Genomic DNA, 24,411 nt, shown 5'->3' with positions numbered 1-24,411 from the left:
AATGTAAATAAGAGTCAGACTTTATTACACAATATTAAAAAGAGTCTGAATGTGATGTGAGCAAGTCCTAACAGATCTGAGTATTAGCCAAAAGGTAGGTGTTTGTGGGACAAATGGTTATTTTGTGTTTGCGTTAATTTGTATTATTAATATTGTTATTTTTATCATTATAATTTTATAAATGATTACTGGTCTGTGAAGTATTTGTAAAACTGTTTATTTCTCTCTCTTAGTAGAAAAAAAAGCTATCATGAAGCTTTTTGTCATAAGCTTTACTGCATTTCTCTGTTATGGTACAGTATCAATTAACAATATAATCTTACTTGTGGTTTAACATTTTGTAGTTTATTGTCCGTTTTCTTTGGTTATTTAAGTACAGCATGAGTGTTGTAGCATTGATCATCATTTTATTCATTTGACCTAGCTATTTTCTTAGTTATTTTTTATATTTAGTTGTTTATGGTTCTCTTTTGGAAGGTGTTCAGAGACACTTGCATTTCATTCTCTGTACAACACTATCTCACTGTGTTTTGTAGGATTGTGGCCCAAGAAAAATTGAAAGACTTAAGACGGATTGCTAAACAAATCTCTGAGGAAGATAAAGATGGTTCTCATCGGTACGTTTGTTAGACTTTCTCAATTATAATTTATCAACCGGCTAAACAATCAGTTCAGTTCAAATTAAGTGAAAAGGAACTATTTAAATTTATATTAAATACAAAATTGGTGCACAATATTGATAAAAAAGTCTGCCTTCAATGTTGACGATGTGTTGTGGAGTGCAACAATATAAACTAAATGAAAATGAGTCGCCCTAAAGATGCTTTATTCACAACCATTAAAACAACATGCATTACTATGTCATCTTTAGACAGATGTTTTTTTAATAATACATGCAGGTTAATGATGAAGAAATCACTTTGTTTGTGTGTTCAACAGCGTGAAGCGTGTAATGCTTGCAGTCTCTGCGGCGGTTTCGAGTGGAAAAGTTGTCAGGGAGATGGCTGGCAAATTTTTCCATCCGTAAGATGTGCACAATGTCCATTGTACCCAAAACGGCTTTAAATCCCCATTAGTGAAGAAACCAACTTACTTTCAACAGATTTACAGACATTTACCGTGAGAACTTCAAAACAGAGACCATGACTGGGATCTGGAGGTAAGCTATAAAATATATTCAAGCAGCATGTAAATGTTTGTAAGATCCACTGATAAATATGTTTACTGTTAAAACATACATGGCCTTATATATACTTTATATAACTCTCTTGTAATTGTTTTACAGAGAAATGGAGTCAGAATACCTTAAAGTACCTCTTCATCAACAGTAAACCCATGGGTTTCTTGAGTAACCTTTTAGCAGAAATCTACTGTATGACATCAATATATCTTAATTTTTACTATTTCAGTATTTACTGCTGTAACAAAGTGGTTTTATCTACTTCAAGAGTCAACTTTCTATGTTTTTTAATTTAACAGGGTGTTGAGATCCGGGCTGGTGAATGCACTTAAAAGTGAGGTGGTTATTGCTTTGGAAGTTGGAAAAATAGATCTTAACCAACTTTATGAGGAGTAAGAATATCACATCATGCTTTGCGTTGCAGAGTCTGGTGAATGTATTTTTATGTCATACTGTGACATTTAAACGTCTTCTTCATTGTACCAATAAAGTTCATTTGTAAACTAATATGGATGTACTTTAAGGGTTTGAATACAATTGAAAAATGTCATCTACTCTTTGTATCCTTTAAAGAGCGCAGATGCTTATGAATCACGTTCGCGAGAAAGCTGCTAATATTTCAGCATTGGAAAGGCAAAAAGAGATGAATGATTTTCTTGCATCACTAAGGTAAACGCATTTATCAACCTTAATTCCTGAATTAGTTCAACACATTTCCAAGAGACCACTTTTCTGTGTGTTCATTGCTTAGAACTGCATCTGGACTGACAGTATATTATTGGGATCAACTTTTGAAAGTTTGTCCTTGCATGAGAAACACTATGACTCTATTAAGTAAGACTTTTAATTTTAATTATTTTACACACAGAGCTAATGTACGTTGATTGTGAAAAGTAATCTGAATTTTGTGTGTTATAGACGATGGAGGGAGCTTACGAAGCTGAAAAACAAATGAAACGTATCACTATCTTATAGACTCTGAAGCATGGGAGAGAAATTTGAAGTAAGGCAGCAGATATTTAAATTTCTGCAGTTATATTTGTTTTCTTATTTCGAAAGCGAGTATTATATAAGGCAGCCTACATCGTGTGAAGACGTTGTCCAATATACCTGATAACTGTATTGAATTTTTTTCTAGTTACATTTACAAGACTTGATAAATTTTTTGAAGCCATGGCCCTGAAATACTATACAGTGGGAAATGAGGTTTATGGTACTGACCGATTCAATCAATCCAATTGGTAAATCTCAGTTGTGTTATTTGTCATGACACATCTGAAATCTCTACTTAATATTGACTATTATTATATACGCTATACTATAGTCATATTATATAATGTTTGCATTATTGACAATTTCTTGAAAATGTTATTACTTTGTATATTCAACAGGGCCATTCGTAATATCGCTACTATTTACGGTTTCTATGTTTCTGAAAAACTGACTGAAAGTGGTTTTGGGATTTCGGAGCTCAACAGTTTATTTAACAGAGTAGAACTTGCAATTCAACTTCTAGAACGAGATCCGCTTCCCAGGTATAACACATGCACAACACATTTCAATTTAATCATGCAAAAAGTATATTAAAGTAATGTGAGTATTATATGGCAGAACATTCTTCACAAATTTTCCACTGTTGTGCAGACGGCTGATCACATCCCCTACATTTTTGCAGTATATTCTTGATCTTTTTGTTATATTGACGAAAGAAAACGGAAAAGTTGATGAAACGTTACTGCCTTTTATGTAAGAGTGTATATTATATATCAGATCGTTTTTTACCAGTGAATAAGCAATTCACTTTTATCTGTAAAGAATGTCTGGTTGCATGTTCTTTTATTTTTGTCTACTACAGGGTGATCAGGACGGTGGTATTATTCTATTGGGACTTATATAGAGATGAAATATTGAAGCTCAATTTAGACTCTGAATTACAGCGAACGGAAAGGTAAAACCAGGCTAATATTGCTTTGTGCGTATCTGTGACTTTGATGCTTCTTTCTGTCTGTGTGTGTTGGAGGTGTTTATCACTTTTAAATAACAGGGTTAACGAAAATATCAGATGGTGTTTTTCAACAAGCTGCACTCATTTTTTTTACATTTTTGTCTAATGAACCATATGATGGACACACTTGTAGGGAATGGAACCATGCGAGGACCATCTTCATCAATGAGTTTATAAAAAGTGGAGAATTTACCAAAGAGGAACTTGAAGAAGCTCAAATGTAAGAGCAATAAGTTATATATTATTATATAAATAATATATAATAAACATAATATAATAAACAACCAATAATGCATTCTAACCAACTAGACATTGATTTATTTTTTATTTATTAATACACATATACAACCATTTTTGATTTGATGAATTTAAATCATATTTAATCATTTTTTGATAAATATGTTTGCTAAGGAACTTTATCAACGACACTCTTGGGACAATAAAGAAAGTGATGAAATATGGTGACATGGCTGAAGGGTTCGATGAAAGGATTGATTCGTCGATTTTGTAATATTTCCTTTTTATTTTTAAAGATTTGTATTATCAGAACAAATTATCATATTTTTACTCTTTGTGAGAATAAAAAGAGAACAGTAACCGTTAACTACATGTGTTGTCTTTTACTTTTGCAGAGCCATCAAAAATGTGAGGAACTTTATAATGCTTCTTTTTCTCGAAACCTGGGACGATTTGGTGCAGTAATTGTTTCTTCTGACAGTACCAGCATTATATTAACAGTACAGCATTCAACAAACATTTCAAAACATGTTGTGTAGTGAGACCATACAATAAGCAACATGTTGATCAATGCTTTGACAGAAGTTCTAATAAAAGTGTTAAAGTCTACAATTGTGAGAGTATGAAATAGTATAGCATCTTTTTATAAACAGGAATCCTGATATGTAACAATGATGTTGAATCATTTCGTTGAATTCCTCAATAAAAAGTTTTTAACACAAAGTATGAATTTCATTTTAAACATATAATTTCATATATTTCAACTTACATATTTATTTCACATACATGTACAATGACGTATAATAATGCGGTGCTACCAAATTATCAATAATTGTAATAAATTAATAATAAAATACATACATTTTTTGTGGGGCTGAAATATGAATCTCTGATACAGTATGCTTAAGTGAAGATAAATGTAATTCAGAATATTTATGAGGACAAAAATAATGCGATTATTAATTGAAAAGCTCAAAGAAATGGAAATACGTGTTTTTTAAACACTTAAAAAACATTAAAAAAAAAATGTTAAACGTGACAAGGAAATTAAATACATGGTCGCCCACATGACATTTTTTAAGGCTATGGCAAGTTTACAGATGAAAAACACACAAATTTAACATTTTAATCTGCATTTAAGCCTACATCAATGTTAGAATAACTGCAATACATAATATTATTTATTTGTATTATAAAACTGCAGACATGCACATTGAAAATCCTTTCGGACATGCACAGATGAAAGCTCATTAAAAATATGGAAAAAACCTGCTGATAAAGAACACAATATGCCAATATGCCTGCACATCCAAACATAGACTTTCTGCTGTGCTGAACTCTGTCGATGGCCATAAACGCTGTTCAGAGAAGAGTTGATTGTACTTTGAAACGCTTTTCTTGTGCAAGAGCCGCTGGCATACGGGAGTTATGTTTAGTAGGCGTATGCACACAGTGTCATGTTTGTATAGATGGAGATGAAGTTCAAAAGACACCAGTCCAAGTCATATTGGACATAACATGATCTTTTTCATTTGATCTCACTTTGCAGTTCTGAGAGGAAACAACAGTATGAAGATGTCACTGGCTATCTTACTCCTATTTGTGCTTGTCTTTAATGGTAAGTTTCTTGAATTCCTAAAGTTATTATAACATGCATTGGTATTTGCTTTTATATTTGATCTTGAGTGATTTTACATCACAACATGGCTCTTTAAATATTGTAGAAGTTGAGTTATATTACTGAATACATATTGCAATACTTAACAAAGTCACCATTTGTTACCACTATTATTTTTTATTAATATACAGTTTTCATTGTTTGATTCTGTTTTGACTTTAATAAAGGAGTAAAGAGCGCTGAAGATGAAGACCATGAAATAGATAAACTCTTTGTGTTGGGAAGTGAAGCGTTTTTGAAGTTCTTGGACGATGTTCAAATGAAAGCAGAGAACGCTCTGACAAAGAACGACTTCAAGCGATCCGGGTAAGACCAGATATGTGTGTAGAGATGTAGAATGAGTATGATTTTGAAGCACTGTTGTAAATTGAATACCTTTTAGCATGACTGATGTTTTGTCATGTGGGACAGTAATGAAATGCAAGAAATGTGGAAGAATCTGAAAGAGCTAATGAGTGGAGTCATTGCTGAGGAACGAGCTAAAGGAAATCAGGATGATTTTCTTACAGCATCAGAGTGAGTTCAACTTTGTTCTCTTTGACACTTAAAGTGATAGTTCACCCTAAAATAAAAATTCTGTCATCGTTTACTCACTCTTTTGTCAATTCATATGACTTACTTTCATCAGCGGAACACAAAAGAAGGTATTTTGACCCCATTCACGTGCATTGGTTTTGTCTACATACAATAGAAGCGAGTGGGTTCCAGTGCTGTTCGGTTGCCAACTTTCTACAAAGTATCTTCTTTTGTGTTCTGCGGAAGAAAAATATCATACAGTTTTAAAATGACAAGAGGGTCAGTAAATGATGACAACTTCAATACATGTTTATATACCATAATTTCCAAATATGATGGTCTTCAAATGAACTGTTAATTATTCTGATAGTCCTGATAATTCATTATGAGAAAAGCATTTAAATCCTCCCGATCTGGTTGTTTTGATTTACTTTACAGCATGTTTCATCATCTAGGCATAATGTTTAAAAAATGTGTTGATGACATTATGAGGTAAGGTTTTTATACACTCATTTTTTTATTATCAATATTCTGACCGCATACAATAATGCAAGGAAGCACATAATGTACATGTTTAGACAAATGTATTTGCTTTTGAAGAGCTGATGGTTCAGGGATTTTGACTGGGATCCTCAAAAAACAGACGATGATGGAGCTCTGTAAGTAAGCGGGTATTCTTTTTCTCTGTATGATATGTTTCCAACATGATCTTCTTTCATCTTAAACCTTCATCATTTCCATTAAACCATCATAAATTCTTTATTGTTTATCACAGACATGTGGGGTCTCAGTATTTTCCCGATGCCCCACCAGTCTTCAGCGATCCTGTTGGGTTCCTGAGTTACCTTTTGTCCATTATGTATGATTTTGCATTAAACTAAAACACTTTTTTTCTTTCTTTGTGTGAAAAGATCATTTATTTGATAATTTAATGATCTCAGTTTGGTTTCACATAATGTGGTGATACATCATGATCGGTTACTAAATTAGTGGGGTTTTTTTTTATTTAAATCAGAATACAATGAAGTTGTTTTATATAGTATTTGATAACTTGATCCCAGAATATTGAATGGAAATACCAATTCTTTGTTGTGAAAATGTCATGAAACCCCACATGCTGCGGAACCTCAAAAGTGCTTCAGAAGTTATGAAAATAGACATCGACCAGTTTTATAAAGAGTAAGTGATGTACACTTTTTCTGTTAACTTTTATAATTGAATTGTTAGTTACTTTGATTCCTGAAAAGGTTTTATTGATTTAAGTATTACGTTTGGTAAAATGCACTCTGATGCCAAAGTTTACAACATATTTTATATATTATAGCCTTCTATTTAACATAGTGTTTTCTTTGTAGTGCACAAGTGGCTATAAATCAGGTCGGAGAGAAAGCAATGGAAATCTCTGCCTTGGAGAGGCAGACGGAGAAGAATGATTTTGCCGTATCATTGAGGTAATTTATGAAAAGCAGAACTATTAACAAATATTTGTCTGTTTTTCTTTCATGAGTAAATTAAATAATCCAACAACCAATTATGCTTGTGGCTATGCACACTGGTTAAAGGGACAGTTCACCAAAAATAAAAATGTATTCATTTAACCATAAAGACTCGTATCATCCAAAGCCTTCATACGACATTATTTTTGTCTCAGTGGTTTTGTGTCCTTACAAAATAAGCCAATGTTTGGCTACCAATGTTCTTCAATCTTATTTCGTGCTCTGCAGAAGAAAGTCATACAGGTTTGGAATGACATGAGAGATATGATGACAGAATTTTCGTTTTTGGGTAAACTATCTACTTTAATAGGACTGTCTGTCATTCATTGTTTGGGTGTTTTATAGAACTGCCTCCGCGGTCCTAAAAATTTGTGGAATACACTGAAAGCAGTCCATTCCATGACAAGTATATGCACTCCATAAGGTAAAACATAGAATTATTCCCTCAAATTTCACTTAATGCATCAATAGTTGTGAATGAAATGCAGAGACAGTCTCTCTCATGTACGTTTGTATAGTATATAATATAATAGATCAAGCAAGATGAGTATTGACTATAAAGCACTTTTTGTGTTTCAGGCAATGGAGTGAGCTAAAGATGTTAAAGAACGTGTCTAAAAATTGTCGCTCAGAGATAGAACATCAGGCCTGGAAGTAAGTAAATAAAGATCAATTATAATAATAGATACAGCTTTACGTAATATTACATGACATGTTAATAATATAACGTGACCCCTGTCTTTAGGATAGATGTGATTTAACCTGATGTTATCGTCTCTTTTTAGTTGGCCGGATCAGCATTTCGGCAATCTTTTTAATAATTTTGGCCAGGAATATTACAGATGGGGGGGATGGAATTTTCGGCAATGAGAGATTCAATCAATCAAACTGGTTAGTACTTTCAACTCATAATCTTAATGCCATGGGGGTCTTTTTTGTAAACATTATTATTAAAAGCATGGTTGTTTTATGTGATTATCGATGTGTGTTGTACATGTAATCTGTATTTTTATTCCAGGGCCTTTTTTAAGATTGCCTCAGTTTACCGTCTCCCAGTTTACCTAAAACTGTGTGATAGTGGTTTTGGAATTTCAGAGGTCAATAGTTTTCTAAAGACTGCTAATGGTGTACTTACTGAGCTGGGAGGAGAAGACTTTGCGCACAAATCGAGGTGTGTGTGATTGAAGTAACAGTAGTCTATTAGATTGACCTGGAAAGGGACAGATTGTGTATTGGGGAATGTGGTGCAAATTAACCAGAATCTTTTCTTCTGATTTCCGCCAGGGAAATGATTTATGAACTATGGACAGTTTTTGAAAATGGAATTCTCTCCCAAACCAACAACCTCCGTACGACATCTGATGTGGAAGATATAAAAAGCCCACTCCATCATTTACAGTAAGACCGATAACGCCCTGGAGTATATATATGTGTCTACCTGTATGTACCTGGTTCCTCTGAGATGCAAAACTAAGCAGCCAGTGATTGTTGGAAAAGTAAGATTTGTGTAAACATTTGAACCACTTTCTCTCTCTGTGTTTTCAACAGCACGATTAAAGAAATGTTCTTTGACATCTGGGATCAAGTGCTTTCTGTGATCAATGGCAGTATTAAGGATGATGAAATCATTAAGGTTAGACCTATAACAAACAATGTTCTATTCATTTCATTTACTATACACAATGAATTGGCCAACTGTAATTGATTGTTCAACAGCCCTATATTCCTTAATGTTTAGTCTTATTTGGATATTTTTCAAATCAATGAATAAGACTTTAATTTAAGGTAAATCTGGAGTAATGAAACGAGTAATCTACAGTTAGCTGAAAATAAAAACAGAAACTCATGGGTTCTACTTTTGCCTCGCATTTCACAGGCAGTGGGATGAAGTGAAGGCCATTTTCTTGAAAGTGTTAACTGACAGTGGAGAGATAACTCAAGAGAACCTTGATGAAGCACAGAAGTAAGAAAAAGTTGCCACTTAGTATTCACACAAACTCATTTGTTGCAAACCTGCATGCGTCTTTTGTTACTTTCGTTTTTTTATTAATTTGTGGAATGCAAAAAGATGCAGAATATTAGTGACTGTAGCCTCACACCCATTCACTTTTAAAATACACATCGGTTCTGTTCAATTCAAATCTATTACGCTTCTTACAGTTTTGCATTTTTGCAAAGCAGCTTCACAATAAAAAGAGATTATTTGGTTATCTTTATATTTATAAAACAGTACGGAAATATGTGATGCAACAGACACTGCATGAACAGAAATCTTTAGAGAATGAAAAAGTACAACCCTTTCATTTGTTACATGTACACTAACAAACTTTTTACCTTCTTTGTATGAAGGACTCTGAAAAATGTAGGACGCATGGTTTTGGAGAAATATGTAAAAATGATCAATGGTCTGGATACAAGGATCATGCCTCCATTGAGTGAGAACTTCTTATTTGTTCATTATTATTCATAAGAATGACAAAATCAGTATTTTTCAAAAATATTGTATTGCAGAAATAAATTGACATATCTTTTACAGATCTCTCGGAAAAGTTATGCTGCAGTCTTTTGCTGACATAAATAATGCCATGATCAATACTATGCTGTTCTTGCTGTCAGATTAATTCTCCAAGCAAGAACAACCAGCACGTGTTCTTAGGAGTTTTCTGTCGGGGATATGTCAGTAATTCTTATGGTTGTCCAAATTTCTGAGCTAGTGGAATATCTTTAACATCCCCCTTTGTCTTTGCATTAGTTCTCTGCCTGGCACATCATCTCATTATTTCAAGGCTCAAATAATTTCTGCGAGTTTAGATTTTGCAATTGTTATGCATTAGATTTGTGTTTATTTGGACAACGTTGGACGGAATTATCACTGCTGGTAATAAAGGATAACACTGGTTATGTTGCTAACCAGATTATGTAATTAAAAAAGGTTGTGAATTTATTAATTTGTTTCCTGTCTGTTTCAGATCTTTTAAACCTAATTTAATTATTAGAATGACATGACCATTTTTGGAGTTGTGCCTTTAAGGCCCCGCCCTCTTTGCATATGAAATTAGATGACGCGCTTTACTTCACTAATGAGCTGCGAGTTTGTTCTAAGTATCATCTTTGCGATGAAGTATTTTTTGCAAACCGTTGCAGTATGTTGTTAGCTTAACACAGAGATGAGCTGCACAAATTGTTGTCTTGTGTAAAGAAATTGAGAATTTTGTCGAAAACAAACTCACTGAAAATGTAGGAAATCCCTCAGAAGAAAGCGCCAAACGCCAGATCCGACACACGTCCAGAAACACCTCAAGGTTTGATTATCTCCGTTTTACGCTTAGTTTTGTTCTTGTGTTGTTTTAGAATTAACATAAAACGTCTTTGTAATGTATAAATATCAGTCAAACGTCAATTGTCGCAAAATAGGCGGCACGGTTTCTAGAACGCTAAAGTTAGTTTGTCAGTGTTTAGAAACACGGGTCCACTGACCAATCAGAATCAAGGATTACAGTACAACATTGTCCGTTTTAAATAATAACGTGTTTGTGACATGTATATTTAGGGTTATTTTTTATTTAATAATAAACTTCCTAAGTTGAACTCCTTAGAAATTGAATTACATATGGGGCAGAAAACGCGAATGTAACCGTTAACGTTATATTTATAGAAGGTTTCAGCAGCAAAAATATAAACATGTTGTGTTGTTTTTTTCTAGAAGGATTACAGCAACCTTTTTCAATACAGCATAATTTTCGTCACGCTGACAACAGTTAATTTCTATGTTTTTTTCATTATTGTAAGGTTAGGGTTTGTGTAGGTGTGCGTATCACCTAATGTAATTTATCGTCTTTTATGGAGAGATTTTGCGTCACATCCGGCCGTAGCTGTATCCAACTTTTGTCCACAACTTTTTATGTTGCCCAAACCTAACTTCCGGTAGACCGTAAAGAATAACAACCGTTGATTTTTCATTAGGTTAATTGCAGTTTATATACATCGACATATTCATATAGATTACTGTTAAAATAAATGGTTACAACCAAACAAGGCAGTCAAGATGAAACCGTCTTGAAGTAGTTTAAGTAAAACAAACAATATTCATTTTGTAGTTAACAAAAGATTTGTATCTTGCTGTTTCCTAGTGTACATATTTCTGATCATACGTTTTTGTAATCAGATTATTTTAGTAATGTAATTTATGCATATACAACACATCTGTTCTGCTTCTGAAGTAACTGTCACTATAATATAACATAATGTACCATTGCTATAATCTACTTTGTTACTTGATGTATTTATGAATCTATTTCGTAAAAGTCTTTAAACATGTTTCCTGATTCTAATTGGTTGAAGCCACATTATATGTTTTTCAACACCGAGTAGATCTGTCAGAGATGTGGCATAGCAGTAACACATCACATGTGTGTGTTTTAAATATTGTCCGCTACATTCTCTTAAACACTGTCAAGTCAGTTTGGATGTATGCCTTCATCTTCTTGTGCAGGCCACTATCGAACAGCAGAGGACGCTGTAAACCTGCTTCCTCCACCTGCACCCAAATGACCAGATCCCCTTTCTGTGCCGCCATGATAGTCAAATAAAACGGATGGTGCCCGTCCTTATCTGCAGAGAGCTGGCAAGACTCCACGTCTTTGTCCTAGTCTTATAGACGATTCGTTTTTGCTTGACGTTGTCTGTAGTTCTGTAACATCTCATCTCTGCAGTACTGTCAGGGTCACCGATTTGTTTGGACACCAAGAAGGAAGTAGACGAAGTGATATAATTTGTGTATGCGTGGTTATATAAAATAGGAGAATAGACAAGTGCAGTGATATTATATGAAGCATTATATGCACTAGCTAAATGTGATTGTTCAGTTACTCACAGAGGACGCAAAATATTTTGAATGCTAATACATTGTTTTTATAAACATTATATGACCATACAAAGAGTGAGCTGTGTAGGGTTTGTTTAAAGGGATAGTTCACCCAAAAATCATCATTTATACCCTTTCATGTCATACCAAATCTGCAGAACTTCCTTCTGCAGAACACAAAAGATAATTTTAAGAATGTTGGTATCTAAACAACATTGACCCCCTTGAATTTCATTGTATGGGCACAATTGTATGGGACATTTCTCAAAATATCTTTTGTGTTCATATGCCGTTTTGAATGACATGATGGTGAATAAATGATGACGGAATTTATATTCAACTTTTTAAAGTATATTGTAAGTAACTGAATAAAAGCTAAATGTCTTCTGATTGATTTCTTAGATGGTGCCTTATACAGAATACCTGAATACCAATGTTCATTCACATAATGAATAATCGAAATGATAATCGAAATGATAATGTTGGTTGTTGGTCGTTTCTTTACTTTTCATTTTATTTCAGGTTCTTGCATCAAGTGTGGTAGGACAGTTTTTGTGGATAACAAAATTGCATGTCTTTTCAGATTTAATGAGGAGTCTGTCTCTCTAAATTGCCATGGCTGGCACTCAGTTTGACTTCTGTTTGCCGTAAATCTGTGTAAATATTTCTTGGCAGGTGTCACAGGTCGAATCACGTAGGATAATTTCCAGATTTGAATATCTATCCGATACCAATTTAAAATCTTTTGTAGCGTGAAGTAGTTAATAGGATTACAAATTGAATCCAACAATGTGTTATCTTAACCCGACCTGTTACATCACATTTAGCTTTTCATTTACGAAGAAGTAGAGGGCAATAATTGTAGGGTTGATCCCTCTGGGACGCCCTGAGGTTAAGTGTGTTGTTCTGGGGCACAAATGTGGCGGAGAAATGGTTGTTATCCCAGTAAATTTTTAGTGGCAGGGTCACTTCAGGTCTTTAAATATTAGGCTACTAGACTTTAAATTAGGGCTCAGTGTGGACTTCATAAAATGTGAGACCTCATTAGGTCGTATTTATGTGATGATTAATTTTTTCCCCTTTTCTAGTGAAGGTGCACTAGGAAGGGTGCAGTTCACCATGCCATAGAAAGGAACTTTTAAAATCCACATAACCATAATTTCTGGTAGTGGAAAAGATGAAGAAAGTTCTTAGATGATAAAAAAGTTGTTCGGTTCTTATATTGCATCCCTGTAATGAACAGGGATTCTTTTGTGCTTTTTTTTAAAGCGATAGTTCACCCCAAAATGAAAATTCTGTCATCATTAACCGCAGATATTTTGAAGAATATTGTTAACAGCACCCAGTGACTTGCAGTAATTTTGTGTTAAAGCAATAGAAGTGAATATTTTCTTCAAAATATCTTTTTTTTTTGTTCTGCGGCGGAAAGAACGTTTAAAAAGACAAGAGGGTGAGTAAATGATGACAGAATTTTCATTTTCGGGTGCACTAACCCTTTAAACCAGTTCAGATTTATCTCTGTAAAACCTTATACAGATTTTCTATCCTATCATAGTAGAACAAATATTGTTTTTCTTCTGTTTAACACAAAAGAATTTTGAAGAATTTATGAAAACAAACCATTCTGATGCATCACTGACTACCATTTTTTGACTACCCCAGGAATCTCATTTGCGACCATTCTTCTTCTTTCATCGAAATATATATTCTTCCTTTGTGTTCTACAGAACAAAGAAATGTATACAGGTTTTAAACTACTTGAGTGTGAGTAATTCATGACAGAATTTTTATTTTTGGGTGGAACATCCCTTCAAACTGTGCTTTTTATGATTATGATACTTATAGATATCCACTCTGTAGTATTCCCTATATGGTACAAGTTCATGTTGTTGCTAACCTGCGTGACCTTTCAGAGATTTTGCAAGGTAATTGAAGGCTTTTCGTCTGATGTATGATATTTAATAATATCGCTCTATATGTTAAGCAATATGCTTTGATTTGAAGAACCAAAACCAAAACATAAAAGTAGAACCAGTGAACACATGTATGTGCATGCTGCTTTATTTCCTCTCTTCCTTTCTCTCTCCCTTGCCTGACACAAACGCACACACACATGCACGTGTAAACCTCCCCTTCCCCCACGTCTGTCTCCCTTTCTGTCCCCCTCGCCACCCCCCCAACTCTCACTTACAGCCCTCTAGCACAATTTCAAGCCTCTGTAAGAAAGAGTGAAGGAGAGCGTGTCACTGAGGTCGTGGGGGGGAGGGGCCGGCAGACAGGATTTGAAGTTCAAGTGCATGTGGAGAAAATGACCCAGAGAAGGCAAAACGCAGGCCGGGAGACCGACAACGGAAACACGTTCCTTTTTCCTTTTTTCCAAGGTAGAGATATTCGCCCTGGAGTTCAGAAGGTGGGATTGAACAACACAAGCAAAGGAAATCGAACGCTAGGAGACGAGAGCAGAGCCAAGAAAATGTATTCCGGCCCCCTCCCCTGAACGCTCCTCTACGGCTCACTCCTCCTCCCATGACCCCCCTAGCCTTCTTTCTCTATCTGTCGTTCCCTTTCCCCTCCCATCTCCTCATGCGGTCGCTGGCGTACACATGCGCCTTCACCGCCTACCTCTCTTTCTCTCTCCGGCTCTCTGCCGAGGCTGCAGATCTCCGACTCTCCTGTGGCAGCTTCGTCCGTGTGCCTCCCTGCTGGACGGAGAAACACGAGCAGCCCTTCTACGGTTCCCCCCTTCTCGTGCCTCACTTAAAAACCCAGGCCCCTAAAAGCGCTCACTTTCCTACTTGTCTTAGTGTCTGGTTACCATCCGCTCTCTTTACGTTGGTGACTGATTTTTCAGCCCTTATTCCCAAATCTCAGCGATTCAAAGTGACACAGGCGCGAGGAGGGCGGAAAGCAGTCCGGAGGGTGAACACAGTAGGAAATTGGCTGATGGGACAGGTTTTAAAAAAAAATGAAGAGGAAAACGTGGTTTGGGAGGAAACGCTGAGAAGTGACTGCTGCTGGGACAGCGGACAGGAGACCCGGAGGAATGAGAGGACGACAGATGTGGTCGTCGAAATCGCGGGAAACGGAGGAGAACGTTTGACTGGTATTCCCGTATTTCTGCTTCAACTGTCTCATTCTTTTCCTCCGTAACTGTTGTTTTTCACATTATTATTATCACTTTCTTTAAAGTTTTCCTCTCGCTCTCCTCATACAGCACATATACGCAGTTTCTTATTCACTTTTTACTATTTTTCATGAAATTCATGCTCTGTACACTTGTATTTGAATTTTAACTCTCTGTATCTTTCTCTCCTTTCTTTCAAATTATTTTCGGTTTTTAGTTATTCTTTTTTTTCCCTTGCCTCCGTAATGTTTTTAATATTTAATATTAAAATTATAATTTAATATTTTGCAGGGCTGGTTATCGCGATATGCATTGTTTAGGTATCAGCAAAAGATTGAATTTAAAGAGATATACATCAAGAACGGACAATTACTATTTGTAAATGTCTCTAAGTAACGTGTTTAACGCTGGTGCCGTTGTGCAAATACTGTACCAGTGTGTTGTGTACGTTTCCGTTAGATGTGATTGCATGTACGCATGTGCGCTTTTGTGTGTCGGCGTACATGTGTGTGTGTGTAAGTGGGTGTGTGGGTAGGTCTCCATGCGTGCTTGAACATGCAGGAGGGTAATCTGCGCTTGGAATTGTGGGGGTCGCCCGTGCTTCTTGCGTTCCAATCCCAGTATGCCCCTACGCATGCCCCCAACTTCCTCCGTCCGTCATCCCTCCATCCGGGAACCCCCACAATCGTCCATCCATCCGGTTGTCTGCTAGCTCGGAGACAATAGACACAAATCTCATGCCTGTGCCTATGTGTGCCACAGTTATAAGTTGGCAAAAACACTGGGTCCTTGAGTGAGAAGTCATTGATCGTTTTACTGTTCTTCTGCGACTGCTTGGATCAGCAAACGGCGGAGACCGACTTGGCTGGTAATATGGCACGTGTGAGTAAGTACTGTGTGTTGAGGCATTCAGTCAGAGATGCTGGTTTTAAAATGCACGATAGACAAATCCTCTTGCAGGTTGAATAACAGAGGTTTCTGTGTCCGCCGGCGTGTCGTGATTTTCATGTCTTTGCGGACTGTTGCCTCTATTTTATGTTTCTGCCTCATTCTGGATTTTTGTGAGGTTTTTGTTTTTTATCTCTCTGCATTATAGAGGGAGTATCGGTGGTTTATATCATGATACCTGAAGCTGGTAGATGTAATGTTCGTGTCTGTTTGTGTGTTTGACTGTGTGTTTATGAACAGGTTATAGTGAAAATAAGTGTGTTTTTTTGTGCAATGTCAATGTCATTTGCACTGGATATTTTATTAGAAACTTTGTATTTGAAATCTGTTCTATTCTATAATTGTAAAATATCTATGTTCTATTCTACTGTATTATATTCAATAATAGTAAAATATCTGTATTAAACGTGCATAACTGTATATATTTCAATAATGTGAAACCTCATTGGGGACCAATTTTACTGTTTAGTGGAAATTAAGGGTGGGACTACATTATTTATTGATTATGAATTGATTGTAATTGTAAAATCAGGCATAACATAACCAACCAATGGCTAAATAGTTTTTAGGCTATAACATATTCGGTCTTTATCAGTGCAGAGAGCGAATTTTGATTACATTTGACAATTTTGGGTGAGTAAAAAATAATGGTCACTTTGTCATACACTGTGTCCCAAGTAAGCCTTAATTGTTTTCATGAAATCTGATTGGAAAAATTGCTTGTTGCTGTTGTTATTCATTAATCTGCAGTCAAAATGAAATCCAATATGTTCAGGAAAGCATACTGAGAATGGTTTGGCTGTCCGCTTACTGCATTTAGTCGCTTGCCATGGCCCGTTGGTGCCTGCCGTGCATCTGTGCCATGACCCCGGCCTGACCCCTTTAGCACCCAGAGGGACTGCAGAGAGAAACAGGGCGAGAGGAGAAGAGGGTGGCGGATGAACTGAAAGACTCTTTGATATAGAAATTCAGATGAGGCAAGCGTCTGGGTCTAGCGCTAGACGGTGTGCGGCAGAGAAAACCGGCTCGCGGTTGCTCTTCATCGACGCGCGCGTTTGATATCGAGCCATCGACGGCCGTCAAGAAGACTTCTGCGGAAAATAAAGCAATTGATTTTAGCATCAGACGAAAGAAAAGAGCAAAGGAGAGATTATGCCAGGGTGTCAGGGTCCCTAGTGTTATGATATATTACTCATACCGCCTGTCTGTTATGTAACGTTACATAACCCAGGCTTCCGTGGTAACTATGTTATTGGAGCTCAACTTGTGATCAGGGGGATATTTGAAACTGGGGCTGAAGAAGTGCTTTGCTCTATTATTTAAGATGAACATGAAAATACAGTCATTGTACCAGTTTTTGATTGGGTGCAATATGCATTTTTCTCCATAATTGACTTTGTGTTTACAGCTTAAATAACTGCAGACTTCAAAATAAAAAGCTTTTAAAGGAAGATTTTAAAGGGATTGTTCACCCAAAAAATATAAATTCTGTCATTTACTTACTCTCTTGTCATTTCATACCTGTATGACTTCTTTCTTCTGCAGAACACAAAAGGAGATAATTTGAAGAATGTTGGTAAACGAACAACTGCGGGACCCATTTACTTGAACTGTTTTTTGTCCATACAATAGAAGAGAATAATGACATAATTAAAATTCAGGAAATATTCCTGTAAGGGATATACTTTGAAATAAAATTACGTAAACCGTTTGACACACATTTCGCCACAATTTTTGCGAAATCGTTCTTGGACAGCACAGATTTTCTATGCCTGTTATAATCTTACCCTCGTCTGAAAAAATCAATTATAGGATTTATTTAATTTTTGTGTATTTTGCTTAGTTACTTGCACGGAGTTATTTTTATTTTTTTGTGGCAAGTAAATTTAGGCTTATTTTTACCCAAAAAAGTTAGAACTACAATTTTGAAGCGTAGCCATCCATGTAGCCTTCTTTTAGACTCATCATTCGTAGGCAGTGGTCATGATGAAGTGTTTATCTTTAACATAACAGTGTGCAAATTAAAGTCGACCTTCTCCAGGTCCAATATCGAGGTTAGATACTCTCATCAATCTTACTTCTGTTTGTTTATCTTGGAGCTCATTGGTTTTTGGATTTAAAATGCATTTAAGTTCATGTCCAGCGCTTCCTTGAAATGGTTAAACACTGCGGTTTTTGACTATCATGAATGACTCAACAAACATCGTCGATCCATGAGAGTTTGAGTCTGTTTTTCGAACAATGGCGGACAGCAGAAGTGATTGTAGATCTACTGATTATAATTGTTCAATTTGGTGATGATAGTGAAACAGAAATGCTTTACTTTTAAATAATTTGCGTTTTATTGGTCGACAGGTGCGTATATTAATACATTAACAGTTAGTTTGATGATTTGAATCAGAAATAACACAGTTGTGTTCCTCATGTGTATCAGACTGGAGAACATTTCAACATCTCATCGGCTCTGTCATTCTGTCCCATATATCTCCTTCCACCACCTCCTCCTCTCCATCTCATGTATTTCTCATTCATAATGGATAAAATTCAACCGCATACTGTAGCATGCTGTAATGGATTGCATACTCCTCAGAATATCCCCAGTCGGTGGAATGTGTTGAATTTTCTTCTTAAAGAAAGAAGGATGAATGCTGATGAAAGTGCTCATGAGAAACCTTCCTGATACCACAGAAAATGCCTTCACCGCTTAGAACGAATGTAGAGCAAACTCAAATATCACGATCATGTCTTGTAACTTTATAAGTGTATGTTTGGCATAGTCCTGCTGACTCCTGTAGCTCATCTGGTAAACAGTGCGGTAGGTGGCAGTGCCAAGGTCACGGGTTTGAATTCAAGGGAATGCTTTGGATGTAAGTATCTGCTAAATGCAAATATGTAAATGTAAGTATTTCAGATGTGTGCCTTTCATGACCGTATGGCACAATATCAAAATATGTTTTAAAGAAAATCATATCTAATGATTTCTAAAAAGGGATAGTTCAAACAAGACTATAAATTCTGTCAAGATTTATTCATTCTGTTGTTGTTCAAAACCTATATGACTCTTTATCCTTTGAAGCACAAAAGAAGATATTTTGAGGAATGTCTGAGTGGTTTTGCGTCCATTCGTGGAAGTCAATAGGAGGCAATGCTGTTTTGTTACCAGTTTAGTTCAAACAATCTTCTTTTTTGTTCTGCAGAAGAAAAAACTAGTTGAGATGAAAAAAACTGTTTTTTGGATGAAAAATCCAATCTATGAGATACTTTTATATTCTCTAAAATCTTGGATGTTACATTTGGCTCATTCCTCAGAACTTCATCCGAATTGCTCCTTTAGGAACGTATTCCGTTTGATTTCTCGAGACGCAGAAATGAAGAAGAGCCATCAAAAGATCTCAGTGTCAGTGTCAGAAACGGCTGATGCTTTGATGTCTCAATTCGCACGTAGCCACAGGATACGATTTAAACTCGGTAGCGCTCTGCTACTGTGCGGCGAGATGAATTCCTCAAGAAAGATTAAAACAAAGTGCTATGTGGAACTGTGTCAGCTGAGATCTGCTGTGCTTGTCCAAACTTGAAAGTAAGCCAAAGAGAGCACAGGTGCATTGGTGTTATCGTGCCGTATACAAAGCCGATGTCTTTTACGTTGGAAAAATCTGTTTCTGTATAAAGGATGTTTATGTAATTGTGTAGAATAGGCTGCAAGCTGTCAGTTTTGAATTAGTTACTATTAGCAGATGGTCATGTGGTTCAGTGCCAAAATGATGGAGGTTGGCTATTGCACTTAGGCTGTGAAATCGTTCATTGGCATGGATCTTTGCCAACGGATTTCCGCACAATTGAACGCCCGTCATTCTACACAGTTCCACGCGACAATTGCCTGTTTGTGACTTTAATATTTTGGCGATTATAACAATGCTCACAGCTTAAAGAAATTGTTCTCGCTCAGTATATTTAATTACATTTTTTATGTTTTATTGCAACAAACACAAAAGGATCTGTCTGGGCATAATTAACCAAAAATGTGGATGTTTCATATCACCTTTCGTTTTAATCTCCTTAAGGATGCCATAATTATTCTTTTTATCGTGTGTTGACGTATCATCCGTTCCCGCATCCCATCGCATCAGGGCTGTGCTGGGAGGCTGTGCGTAATTCTTTATTCAGACACACGCTCAATACAAACTCACAGCGGCGTGTGATTCAGCCAGATGTCTCAATTAGCTCAATGTTACAATTTCCAGTCAGTAGCCTAAAACAATGCATTTGGAAAACATGGGCTGAAAATGAAAGAGGCTGTTTACCAGTTTAAAGTATCAGGTTCATTGTTCCCGCTAATTCGATCAGAAGCGTTTTTGAAAAACATTGAATATGCATCTTAGGGAAATGGAGGATTGCTATAAAGGGAGGGTATGTCGCAATGGTGGCTTGTTATATAATCTTTCCATCATTTATTTAATCTATTTCAAACTAAATAGATTTGACTTGATGCAAATGGTCAATTAAACACAATGATCAAATAAAGTTATTTTTAATGAAGCTTATACAAATACTTATTTCTTATCCTGTTCATACATGGATGTTTTGCATCAAAATAGAAAAGAAATGCATATTTAATGTTTTGGTTGCATTTCATTCAGTTTTGTTTCGTCAGATGCTTCTCAGTTTTTGTTTCCGAGTTAAGTTTTCACAAATGCATGCTGTTTAAAGAACAAGCTGTTTGACAATCAAAGATAAAAGAATTTTACAACTTTATATGCTGAAATGTCCCTGCTGTGAGCATTTTGAGATGGCTTTAGCACTTACGTTTGCCGTTTTAATCCATCGTACATTAGTACACCGCTGTGCTCACTAATTTGCACGCAAACTAGATTTTTTTGAATACATGGATCTTTATCACCAAATAAGTAAGCAGGACTCTTTCAACAGTACAAGAAATAGCTTTGTATGGTTTTGGATTATTCAAAAACAGTAAATAATAAAATGCAACATGTTTTTATTATATTTAATTGACACGCATTTAAAAAAAATTAATCATCTTTTATTTGACATTGGTTTTAATAATAGTACTTTACTAAGTACTGGATGATATAATGTAAGATTACATGATGATAAAAGTAATTTTGTTTCAGAGAATCATTCATTTACAGGCTATAGACAATGTCATCCTGTCTGTTTGGTTATAATATATATTTTTTAAAATAAAATATTAATATAAATTAATTCTAATATAAGCTTTCATGTAGCTCAGTGGTAAGAGCATTGCGTTAAAAACGTAACGTTGTGGGTTCGATCCCAGGGGATTGCAAATAGGATAAAAGCAATGTAAGTCGCTTTGGATAAAAGCGTCTGCCAAATGTCTAAATGTAAATTTAAAAAATGTAATATAAGTGTATGTTAATCGTATGAACTAACTAAGTTATTGATTCTTTGTGTAGGTCTACCAAACGTTATGTTTGGCTTACTTTAGGTTTGTTTAGGAGGTCGCCCCTGTCCAAACCAAAATTATTTTTTCAGGATATGATGAAAACACATTTTTTTTTAAAAGGCTTTAATACCTTGTTGACTAGGGGGACTAATAACGATTAAAAAAATCACGAAATGCGGAGATCACTTTATTGAAAGTCTTGCCTTCCCTTTAGAAGGTTTTCCTGACGGCCTGCCTATGATTTCTCATGACATTGACAATGTTATTTGTTGAACGAATGACATTAAACTGTAGGGAAGATTTTGACCCAATAGTGTTGTGTGTGACACTGTACTTTATGACCCGGGGGGAAGAAGGGGGCTGTGGTCTGTCTGAACATACGCTTCTTTGTACAAGTAGTAATTATGAAATTACAGTTGTGGTGTAAGGGTTAACATCTGAAGCTCTCTGGAACGTGTCCGCATGTTTCCGTGTGTGTGTGTGTGTGTGTGTTGGAATGCGTCCAGGCTGATGCAGAGAATTCCCCAGCGTACCTCTGACAAGACCCGCCTTTCACTGGATATCTCTCTTCCTTTTTTTATAGTTTTCTTTTTCCTCATTGTCCTCACGTGTCAGTATCTTCCTGCTTGATTTCCCTTCCCCCCTTTCCTCTCTCTTTTCCTCGCCAACCTCCTGCTTTACCCCATGTGTTCTCTCTCTCTGACTGTGTGTCTCTCTCTCTCTCTCTCTCTCTCTCTCTCTCTCTCTATTTATTTCGCACATGAATTTCAAACCCTGAGGTGCTGGGGGTTGGGTGTGAGCGAGACAAGGAGACAGACTGTATTTCGGTGAGAGAGGGTGGGTACTTGTATCCTCTATATGCATGCATATAGTATGAGAATTCCCATGCAGAATCTTCCGTATGTTCAACTGCAGTACATGCAAGTGTGTGTGTGCAAGAGCAAGAGAGAGAGAAACAGAGAGTGTCTGTTATCAGTGCATTCGAGTGCCTGGTACGGTTGGTGGTGTTTGATTTGTGGTTTGCATTCTCAATGGGCTGCACATCTGTTTGTTACAATTTGGTTCTTCAGTTTTGTTGTAACATTAAAAAGAGGGTTCGCCTTCCACTTATGTGACTAGAATGTGTTAACCAAATTTCACTCAACACGCTTCTTCACACTCATTTTGTGTAAGCGGTCTCAAAAGTTGTATTGATCTGAGAGGCGAAACAGATTCTCAAGGGAACTATGAGATACTTGTAGAAATTCAATGCAAGCATTTTAAAGGACGAGTTTTGGTAAAATGAAATGTTATTGCCAATATACTTTCTACGCTATACGGCGCTATTATTTTATTAAAGATCGTGTATCACAGGTAGTTTCTGCCTTTCTCTTATTAATCTTGAGTGCCTATACAGTAGTATTGCATACGACGTATCTTTGAAGAGAATTAAGTTTGATCAAATTTATAAAAGAGAGATATAGCTGTATACGATTATTTCCGGAAAAACACGTGCTGCTAGAGGTGGGACTAGTGGGGAGAGTGGGATGGAACTACAGCAGGAGCAAGAAAACGATTATTACATTAATCCCTTCTTGTTTTTTACATTATGAATGTACACGCCGATGCCAACAAAACACAGATATATGACTTAGTCTCACTTACTGCATACGGTTCACATCTGGCATCTTTTAAGCGCTGGGACCACTCCATCTATCAGTTTCAAACGATCTGCAAATCCAACGTTATATCCACCATTTATATAACATCCATCACTGAAATGCCGTGAACAAACAAACATACCTCAACTTCTCTCACTATCGCAAGAGTAAGACTGCAATCGGCGCGTACGTGCATAATGTAAACAATATGAACAGTTACGCAGGGATAATGCGATGACGTATTGTGTGCTGGTGATTTAGTTCCTCCTCCTCGCACACCACAAAGAGGTGGTTTGTTTACAGAAATAATTTGAAACATAAAATTGCAGATTCCTTTATGTATCTGACTTTATGTGGGTTAGTCAAATGACATCAAAAGGACATTTCTCATGAAATGGTATCCAACAGTGGTTTTAAATCATTGGGGTTATTTGCTTATTGCTAATTGGGGTAAAAAAATAAGAGTATAATTATCATTATACATGATAATTCAAAAATGTCTAGTTTTGTCCACCACTATGAAAATAACAGCACACACGTTTGGAACAACTTATGAGTATAGTAATAATGACTTTAATCTTTAGGTGATCTTTTACTTTAAGCATCTCTCTAGATGTCAAGTACCATTTAAATATTTTAAAAAGTTTTCACATTTTTTGTGTAATGCTCTTTGCCTGATATACTCAAACATGTTTCAAGATTTCCGTCTGAATGGCTTGAATGCAGATATGATGGACCTTAAATTGATTCATGAGTCAGAAGTTTATATCATCCTTTTTTTCCCTCTCGTTTCAGATTGGAGTTCTTGTTTTAATGGAAGAATTGGTGGTTGCATAACAAATGTAAGTAATGTTAGAAAGGGCATGGTCAAGTCGAGAAAATGCACAGAATTAATCGATTTTCCTGATTAATGTTATGAACATTATGTTTTGTACAATACTGAATTATAAAAAGCATTAAACGAGCCTGGATAATGGATATTATATACTGTGGAGTTTCTTTATATTTGTTTTTATTTAAACATGTATACAGTACATATATTTAGACATTTGTTATATGTTTTGTATGGCTCTTAATAACAGCAGGCAGGGTCAAGTGTACACTACATTGTAAATTGCAGTAAATTGAACTAAAGCTTTATGAATATTCAGCACATAGAGCCAATACTTTATACATAGAACCTTGAAAATGCCAGAAATGAGACAAAAACAGCTTATTAATGAAGTTCAAGTTTAATAAAGTTCAAGGCTCTAACACATTTCTAAGCGCACTGGCCACTACTGAATCTGCCATCACTT

The 24,411-nt window shown here is 35.9% G+C and overlaps 1 protein-coding gene and 1 long non-coding RNA gene across 3 annotated transcripts in view; both read left to right on the top strand.

Annotated features, from left to right (window-relative positions):
• Positions 1-100: 100 nt before the first annotated feature.
• On the top strand, positions 101-4,148 carry LOC130415533 (uncharacterized). The gene is made up of 12 exons (XR_008905936.1): positions 101-293; positions 537-617; positions 940-1,159; positions 1,286-1,372; positions 1,480-1,849; positions 1,932-2,014; positions 2,099-2,715; positions 2,825-2,926; positions 3,036-3,128; positions 3,319-3,405; positions 3,597-3,692; positions 3,818-4,148. It is a non-coding gene; the product is annotated as an uncharacterized LOC130415533 (long non-coding RNA).
• A 3,541-nt stretch (positions 4,149-7,689) lies between these two features.
• si:ch211-288g17.3 (chromosomal protein D1) overlaps positions 7,690-24,411 on the top strand; it is a 35,261-nt gene continuing 18,539 nt past the window's right edge. Inside the window, exons 1-9 of one of the 2 annotated variants that reach the window (XM_056741308.1) lie at positions 7,690-7,766; positions 7,898-8,003; positions 8,131-8,283; positions 8,397-8,510; positions 8,661-8,745; positions 8,989-9,075; positions 9,462-9,547; positions 9,649-10,414; positions 23,909-23,955. The gene's annotated coding sequence lies outside the window, so the exon portion shown is untranslated. Of the gene's footprint in view, positions 7,767-7,897; positions 8,004-8,130; positions 8,284-8,396; positions 8,511-8,660; positions 8,746-8,988; positions 9,076-9,461; positions 9,548-9,648; positions 10,415-14,626; positions 15,080-23,908; positions 23,956-24,411 lie in introns of those variants that run through there. The other variant, XM_056741310.1, reaches the window with a different exon arrangement.

This window comes from Triplophysa dalaica, chromosome 25 (assembly GCF_015846415.1).
Source record: "Triplophysa dalaica isolate WHDGS20190420 chromosome 25, ASM1584641v1, whole genome shotgun sequence".
Taxonomy (NCBI): domain Eukaryota; kingdom Metazoa; phylum Chordata; class Actinopteri; order Cypriniformes; family Nemacheilidae; genus Triplophysa; species Triplophysa dalaica.
The sequence above is the reverse complement of the archived record's forward strand: the minus strand, read 5'-3'. Positions and strand labels throughout refer to the sequence as shown.